Genomic DNA, 8,319 nt, shown 5'->3' on the forward strand with positions numbered 1-8,319 from the left:
GATGAATAGGGATCTGAAAGAACCCTGAATATCCGTCTAGAAAAAAGAAAAATTTGTTAGAGGCCAGTCTTTCAGTCATTTGGTCAACAAAAGGGAGGGGGAAATGGTCTTTCTTGGTGGCGGCATTTAACTGTCTATAATCAATGCACATCCGCCACCCTGTCACTACTCGTGTTGGTATTAATTCATTTTTCTCATTTTTAACCTCGGTAGTCCCTCCTTTCTTCGGGACTACCTGAACTGGGCTAACCCACTTGGAGTTGCCAACTGTATAAATAATACCTACATCGAGTAGTTTCATCACCTCAGCAATAACAACTTCCTGCATCTTCGGGTTTAACTTGCGTTGACCCTGTCTGTAAGGCTTGTGGCCTTCCTCCAGCTCTATCATGTGCATACAAACATCAGGGCTGATGCCCTTAATGTCATCCAAAGAGTAACCTAAAGCCTTCCTGTTTTTCTTAAGCACACACATCAAAGCAGAAAGCTGGGCATCCTTAAGCTTAGCACTAACAATAGCTGGGTACTGCTCTGTGTCATCTAGAAAAACATACTTAAGATTAGGAGAAAGTGGCTTACGCTCTGGCACCTTTACCTCTACAGCATAGACAGAATCAGCTTCAATGGTATAGCAAGTTTTCACCAAATTCTCGTTGGCCAGGCTCAAGAGCATCTCATCTTCTTCCTCTGTGAGCTCGTAGCTTTCCATTGAAGCTACCAAAGCACCTGGCTCCTCAGCATTCTCCGCTGTATTACCTGCACACTCATCTAAATGGGTTAGATCAGCTAAGGGATTCTTGGCTAAGGATTCCCTCCAATTGTAACTAACAGCCCTGTCAACAATATTAATGGAATAACACGTATCATCGTCAGCAATCGCCTTGTGAGCAAGACTGAACTCAATGGTGTCATCCCCTACCTCTAAGGTGATGGTTCCGCGTTTGACATCTATTACAGCCCCAGCTGTATGTAAAAACGGTCTACCTAAAATAATAGGTATCTGACTGTCCTCTGCAATGTCCAAAACAACGAAATCGACAGGAATAAAAAACTTACCCACTCGAACGGGTACATCCTCTAGAACTCCTATAGGTCTCTGAGTCGATCTATTTGCTATTTGAACGGTAATATCAGTCACCTTAAGTCTACCAATATTTAACCTTTCGCAAACAGAATACGGCATGACACTAACACTGGCCCCTAAATCACAAAGGGCCTTTCCAATTTCGTGGTTACCTATAGTGCAAGGAATTGAAAAACTACCCGGGTCCTTTAATTTAGCTGGTGTATTAATTTGCGAAAGAGCATTGCATTCTTCCACAAAAGCAACATTACCATCATCATGAAAATTCCTCTTACGATTTAAAATGTCTTTCATAAATTTAGCGTAAGAGGGTACCTGGGTAATTAAATCAGTGAAAGGAACCGTTACCTCGAGATTTTGGACCATCTCCAAAAACTTACCAAACTTACGCTCCATCTTAGTAGTCTACAAACGCTCCGGATACGGGACTGCAACACTGGCTGTAGGATCAGTAACCTTCGGCTTCCGTAAGTTTAAAACTTCCGTCAAATCATCAATGAGTGAAGAATCATGCAAACTAGTTGACGGATTTGCGTCTTGCACTGAAGACCCAGTCGATCGACTGGTATGAGTGGTCGATCGACCAAATTGGCTGGGCGTGAACAGTTCCTGTTCAGAATTAATTTAGTCAGGTGATTCAGTCGATCGACTGACAATGTTGGTCGATCGACTGCTTGTGCTGGGTGTGAATAGTTTCTGATCAGAAACTTTTTTATCTGACGCTTCAGTCGATCGACTGACAATGTTGGTCGATCGACCAGAAGTACTGGCAATTGAGCTCGTTTTTGCACCAGAAACTAAACTAGCTTCTTCATCATTTCCCGAGTCTTCTTTTGGCTTGTCGGGACTTTCATAAGAGAGGCCACTTCTGAGATTAATGGCATTAATCGTTTCAATTGGCCCTCCACATTTGTTCGAAGAATTTGCGACTTGCTTAGCCTCTATATTCTTCAACTGCTTCACAAAATTCTTTGAGGACTCAATCCCGGCTGCTTCCATATTCGCCACTTGAATCAAAAGAGTTTGGACCATTTCTCTCAACTCAACGGTCTCATCTGAATTATGGACAGGAATTTCAACTCTTTCCTTGGAAGCTTCAGAGGCCTCGAGCCTCTCAAGACGGGCAGTAATAGAAGTAATGAGTGTCACAACGGTACTCATTTCATCACTTTGCTTCCGTGAATTCCCACGTGAACTCCCAAACTCAGCTCTATGGACCGCCATCTCCTCAATAGTGTTCCAACCTCTATTCTGACCGGTATTGTTTTGGAACCTACCATTCGCAGCTGCGTCCAGGATGACCTTGTAATCATCATATAAAGCATTGTAGAATAAGTTGCAAAGATACCACTGTTGGAAGCCATGGTGAGGGACAGCTCGGACCAAACTTTTGAAACGTCCCCATGCTTCACAAAAATCCTCATCAGCTTCTTGCTGGAAATTTGTAATTTTACTCCTCAAGGCATCAGTCTTCGAAAGCGGGAAGTACTTCTTGTAGAAGGCTAATGCTAGAGATGTCCAATCCGTGACTCCAGCTGCTACCCTATCAAGGTAGCGGTACCAATCTCGTGCCAAATCCTTCAAGGAGTATAAGAACATCACCCCTTTTACTTCATCCTGAGTCACCCCAGCTGGTATAGGTATGGAACAATGAAAGAGTCGTGAAAATTTCCATATGCTTCAAGGGGTCCTCATCTGGTAAACCAGCAAACTGATTTCGCTCCACTAAATCGATATAAGAGGAACGAAACTCGAAGTTACCGGTAGTAGGGGTAGGTAACTGGTGCCCCTTTGGAAGGTGGTGTTCATTTGGCTGAAGATTATCATATATTGTAGCCATGATCGCAGAACTGAGAGTACTCAAGCCTTCCTCTCAAAAACTTGTCTTCTAACTGTGCAAAAGCAAAACTAGAAGCAAAGGTGAGCAACGGCCTCAAGGAACCAAAGTTCCTTGAGACAAGAAAATAAACTAAAAATAAAGCAAACAAAATTACACCGTCTCCCCGACAACGGCGCCAAAATTTGATACCGTCGTTTTGTATCAAAATTAAATTTATAATTCCAAACTAAAACTATAGCTAGTGATAGTAAGGGTCGAACCACAGAGAGACAATATTAATTTTGTTTGCTATTTTCAGTCTATAAAAGTAACAATTAAATGGGGGGTTTGAAATTGGTTGATTCTAATGACTAATTACTGAAAATGAAATTTCTCAACAAGATAAAAAGAAGATCGGGAACTTCGGTTCACCATGGCTAAGGTCAGGTCAATAAGGTAGCAGAGGTCCTATAAAACGGTCTCAGGGAATAAGAACAAGCCTTTCGATCTATGCTCAAATTAACCTTACGGTCTACTAATTCCCAAGAATTTCTCAAAGCTTTCGCTCAAAGGAAATTCCAATCTAATGATAATTAAAATTACTAATCTTTCGATCTAGTAAAAATATTTATCAAAAGACAACAAGATCGATGTAGAAGAATTCATGCTAACCAAATAATCCCAATTTACGCCATGGCTCACCTCGTTCCCAATCAATAAAATTAGCTAAGCATATTTAAAACTATAACAATTGCAAAATTGATAGCAAAGAATAAATTTGACATGATTGAATTGAACTAAAGACAAAAGGTAAGAACTTAATTGCTGAAATTAAATCGATAAAAACAAGAATTGAAATAACAAGGAATTAAGGAAGAAAGAAATTGCATAAAAACTTACTAATTAAAACGATGAACAAAGTAATCGAATTCCCCGGTTTTCCGTTCCCAAAGCTAGATCTAAAAACTGAGTTCTTTAGTAATGAAAAGCATAACCTAATAATTGTTGCGTTCTACTGATTAAAAAGATGCCAAAAGTTAATTACAAGATGGGCTTTTAAAAGTCTAAAACGAAAAATCAAAGTCAGCACGCAGACTGGTCGATCGACCGGTCAGCATGGTCAATCGACTGGCCATAGCAGAACAGTAGCTTCTGCTGAACTTCAATGGTCGATCGACTGTACAGCATAGTCGATCGACTGGCTGGGCTGTGTAAAAACACTTCTTTTCTTCAAAAACAGCTCCTCACTCCAATACACGCATCCCGGGGTGAGTAAATCCGAACCCTCTTCTTCCAAGCTTCCCTGAAGTTGCCTCCGGAGGACGATTTAGGCTTGATTTAGCTTACTTCCTCTCATTCCTACAATAAATCATAGAAAATGCAAAGTAAACCGTTTCGGGAGAAATAGTAGCTTAAAGCTAACAAATACGCATGGAAATATGTGCCAAAATCGCGGATAAAGTGTATAGAATATGCACGTATCAAGGAGCTTGCTCGATTGGGATAGATGCAGAGAAGACCATGATGTAATACGAGATGTGAGCTTGTCAATTAATCCATGAAAAGCTGTCTGCTTCTGTTTTGGGAGATCAACAGGGACGCCTAAGTAAGTGCCGAAAGAGGATGAGGCCTTCATACGGAGAATTGAAGTCAAATGAAACTTGAAATCATCCGGCGAATTAGGGCTGAATTTTATAAAGGACTTTGTAAGGTTAATCATCTGACCCGAAGCTGATTCAAAGTCCCAAAATATATCCCGAAGAGCCTCAAAAGATGATGGAGTTGCCTTACAGCAAATGAGAGCATCATCAGCGTAAAAAAGATGCGAGAGCGTTGGAGCATATCGAGAAATCTTCAATCCATGAATTTGACGTTGAGACTCTGCTTTCCGTAGTTGGCACGACAAAACCTCCATACACATGATGAATAAGTAAGGCGAGAGAGGATCACCTTGTCGAAGACCGCACGTTGGATGGAATGAGGGCGAAGGTTCTCCATTAATCATAACCCTATATATGACCGTAGAAATGCATTCCCAAACAATGTTACGCCAGGTTATAGGAAATCCAAAGTGTTCCAGAACGGCCATAAGGAATTGCCACGAAACTCGGTCAAAAGCTTTATGCATATCAAGCTTCAGTGCCACGTAACAATTGGTGCCTCTTTTGGTCTTGTTTAAGTAGTGCATAATCTCCTGTGCAATTATACAGCCATCTGACATAAGACGTTCCGGAACAAAGGCTTGTTGAGAATCAGAGATAAGAGATGGAATTATCAGTTTGAGCCGGTTGGCAAGACATTTTGAGGCGAGGCGGTACAGCATATTACAAAGACTGATGTGCCTGTATTGTGAAACTGACTCGGGTTTATCAACCTTCGGTAGAATAACAATGAGAGTATTGTTCCATTATTTGAGCATAACACCGGAGTTCAGGAAACATAGGACTGCCGAAGTAATTAAAGGTCCAATTTGCGGCCAAAAAACATGGAAGAATTTTGGGGTAATACCGTCTGGGCCTGGGGATTTCGATCCATCCATACTTCGAAGAGCTCGTAGAACATCACGTTCTGAAAAAGGAGCTTGTAAAATAGCGGTGGCATGAGAATCAAGCCTGGGCAAGTCCAAACCAGAAAGCAGGGGATGAATAAAACCAAGCGGAGCAGCTGAGTCCGGAGGTACGGTACGACAAAGTAGTGTGTGGAAGTAATTAAGGATTTCGGAAGTTATTGAATCAGGTGAGTACAACCAGTCACCATTAGAGGAACGCAGGGCGAGAATTTGGTGCTTTGTTGCTCGTTGCTTCACCCGGTTGTAAAGAAACCGTGTAGGAAATCCGTCCAAAGCTTCGGAGGTTATCTTGGATCGTTGTATCCAATATTGTCGTTGGGTGTGTAAAAGATGCAGACGAGATGATCGGAGTTGTAAGAAAGTTGCAGCTGTTTGAGCATCCACAATTTGGTTGGCAGCTAAATCTAAATCAGCTTCAATTTCAGACCAGTTGATACCATGAGAAATACGATGATGCCGGACCCATTGTAAAATCGATTTGCAAGCGGATGCGAGCTTCCGAGACAGAACATACATCGAAGAACCAAAAAACGGTTTGTTCCAGGCATCTTGAACGAGTTGTTGCACTTCAGGGAATGTCAAACACCAGTTGTCAATCCGAGAGAGACGTCTACGTGATGGGGTTGTTGAAAAAAGATTAAGGATAATAGGAGCGTGATCAGAGACAAGAATCGGCAGATGTTGAACTGAGGCGTTTGGAAACAGTTGACACCAGTCATGATTGGCATAGGCACGGTCCAAACGTTCAAAAATTGTTGCTGAATGGAGCTGACTGTTTATCCATGTGAATCGGGGACCAGAGAAAGGTAACTCGTCAAGGCCTTTGGAAATTTTCCACGTAGTGAAATCGCGTTGACCATGAATGACGTTTGTACCACCAAGCTTATCAGAAAATAATTCAACCTGATTAAAGTCCCCAATCAACAGTAAAGGATTGATGCCAGAGATCAAAGCTGTAATCCGATTCCATAAAGACTGACGATACTCGAACCTTGCTTCTCCATATATAAATAACACAAACATTACATAATTTGTACAAGGTGGCCTGGTGAAAGATATGCTACAGAATATGAAATGAGGGTCTAGACAAAGAGGGTTTACTACAACAGAGTTATCCCAACGCAAAAGGAGGCCACCACTATGACCTACTGAGTCTACACCACAAAAGTTAGGTAAGCCCAGATGAGAAGTACGGGAAGTTGTTGAGGCTGCAGTAGTCATGGTTTCTTGTAAAAACAAAATAGACGGATGATATTGTTGGGCGCTTCTAAGTAGAAAAGGAATTGTAGGATCATCCGCTGCACCTAGCCCCCTACAATTCCAGCAAAAGATCTTCATTGGAGAACGGGTGGCGAATTAAGGTCCGCCACCAGACCTAAAACAGGTAAGAGGTCTTCATCTCTGGAGCAAGAAGAAGATAAAAGAGTTAGTGGGGAAAAATGCAAAAGGTTTAAATCAAATTGCTCCAGGCGAGGTCTCTTAACCAGAGGACCATTTAAGAGCGTAAAGGGAAAAGAATCCAGAGATCTTTTCTTATCTCGTGACAAAGCAGGGGAATGTGCAAAGGAAAGGCCCGGACCGTTGAATCGAAACGGCGGGAAATCAAAATAACCCAACAAAAGAGCAACTGGGTCAGTAGCAGGATCCTTATCATAGACCAAGTCCAAAAAACTTGATCTGTAAGTTCTTTTAAAACGTTGTCTGCTTGAATTATTAAACCTAACCCCTACCTTTCTTTTATAAACAAACTTCACCTTCCTGCCATGAGAATCCATAGCAGGAACAGCAGTAGAGGAAGAGCCAGGGTCACGAAAAAGGCATCCGACGTCAATAGACCTTGGAGGGGTTGAAGGTTCTCCAAGGCCCAAGTTTAAGGAGGCGTCCATGGCCTCTTCAGGAATCGACATCCTGAAACCAGGAGGGGATGCTCTGGCTGCCGATGATTCACCAACCACGACAACAGGAGGGTCAGGTAAGACCGGACCTCTGATAAGAGGGAAAGTTTCAAGGAAGACTTCACGAAACTCATCTTCATGGATACGGCATTCAGGAGGCGGAACAGAGGAGCCATTAAAATCATCGTCTGATGGACATGATGAAAAGGAGAAAACCGGTGAGGCACCCCCAGAATCAATGATAACAGAGTCAGATGGAGACCCGATATTAATTTCAGAGTTAAGATACTTGAGTCGCGCAGGAAGCCCAAGAATGTCAGGTGAATAGAAAGAGGATCCAGGTGGGCCGTGGAGGACCATCATGCCACGAGAAGCAAGTTCATCCAATCGAGATTGGATAGCTCGTGCACCCTGTACTTTACCAGAAGGGCAAAAGGAGATGCGGTGACCAACTTGGCCACAAGTCTTGCAAAAGCGAAAAATCCCTTCATAGGAAAATCCGATCCATTGGTGCTCTCGGTCATTGAGAGACAAAAAGCAGCCAGGTATGAGAGGTTTAGAAAGGTCCACCCTAACCTTAACAAGAACAAAGTTGCGGGGTGGGATTAAAGATGGATAAGACTCCTCCTCACAAATGTCCCCAACGTGTGAAAGCAAGAAAGCAGCAACCGAGATGTTTAAGAGAGGAATAGCAGGGAGATGCTTTACCCTAATCCATAAAGGTACAATATGAAAAAGCATATTGTCAGGTATATAGGTTGGCGTGACATGCCTGAAAACGAAAAGGTTGCCTTCAATATTTACCGTCTGGCGGAGACGGAAATAGGCAAGGTCGGCAGCGGAAGAGAACTCAAAGATGTAATAAGGTTCCATGGCGCGAATAGACACAGCTCCATTAAGCTTCCAATGCTTAAAGATAAGATCATAAATTCTGGCCACATCAAGGTATCGT

The 8,319-nt window shown here is 42.4% G+C and overlaps 1 non-coding gene across 1 annotated transcript; it reads left to right on the plus strand.

Annotated features, from left to right (window-relative positions):
* Positions 1-2,441: 2,441 nt before the first annotated feature.
* LOC141610344 (small nucleolar RNA R71) lies at positions 2,442-2,550 on the plus strand. Its single transcript, XR_012528247.1, has one exon. It is a non-coding gene; the product is annotated as a small nucleolar RNA R71 (small nucleolar RNA).
* Positions 2,551-8,319: the final 5,769 nt, after the last annotated feature.

Source organism: Silene latifolia, chromosome 10 (assembly GCF_048544455.1).
Source record: "Silene latifolia isolate original U9 population chromosome 10, ASM4854445v1, whole genome shotgun sequence".
Taxonomy (NCBI): Eukaryota; Viridiplantae; Streptophyta; class Magnoliopsida; order Caryophyllales; family Caryophyllaceae; genus Silene; species Silene latifolia.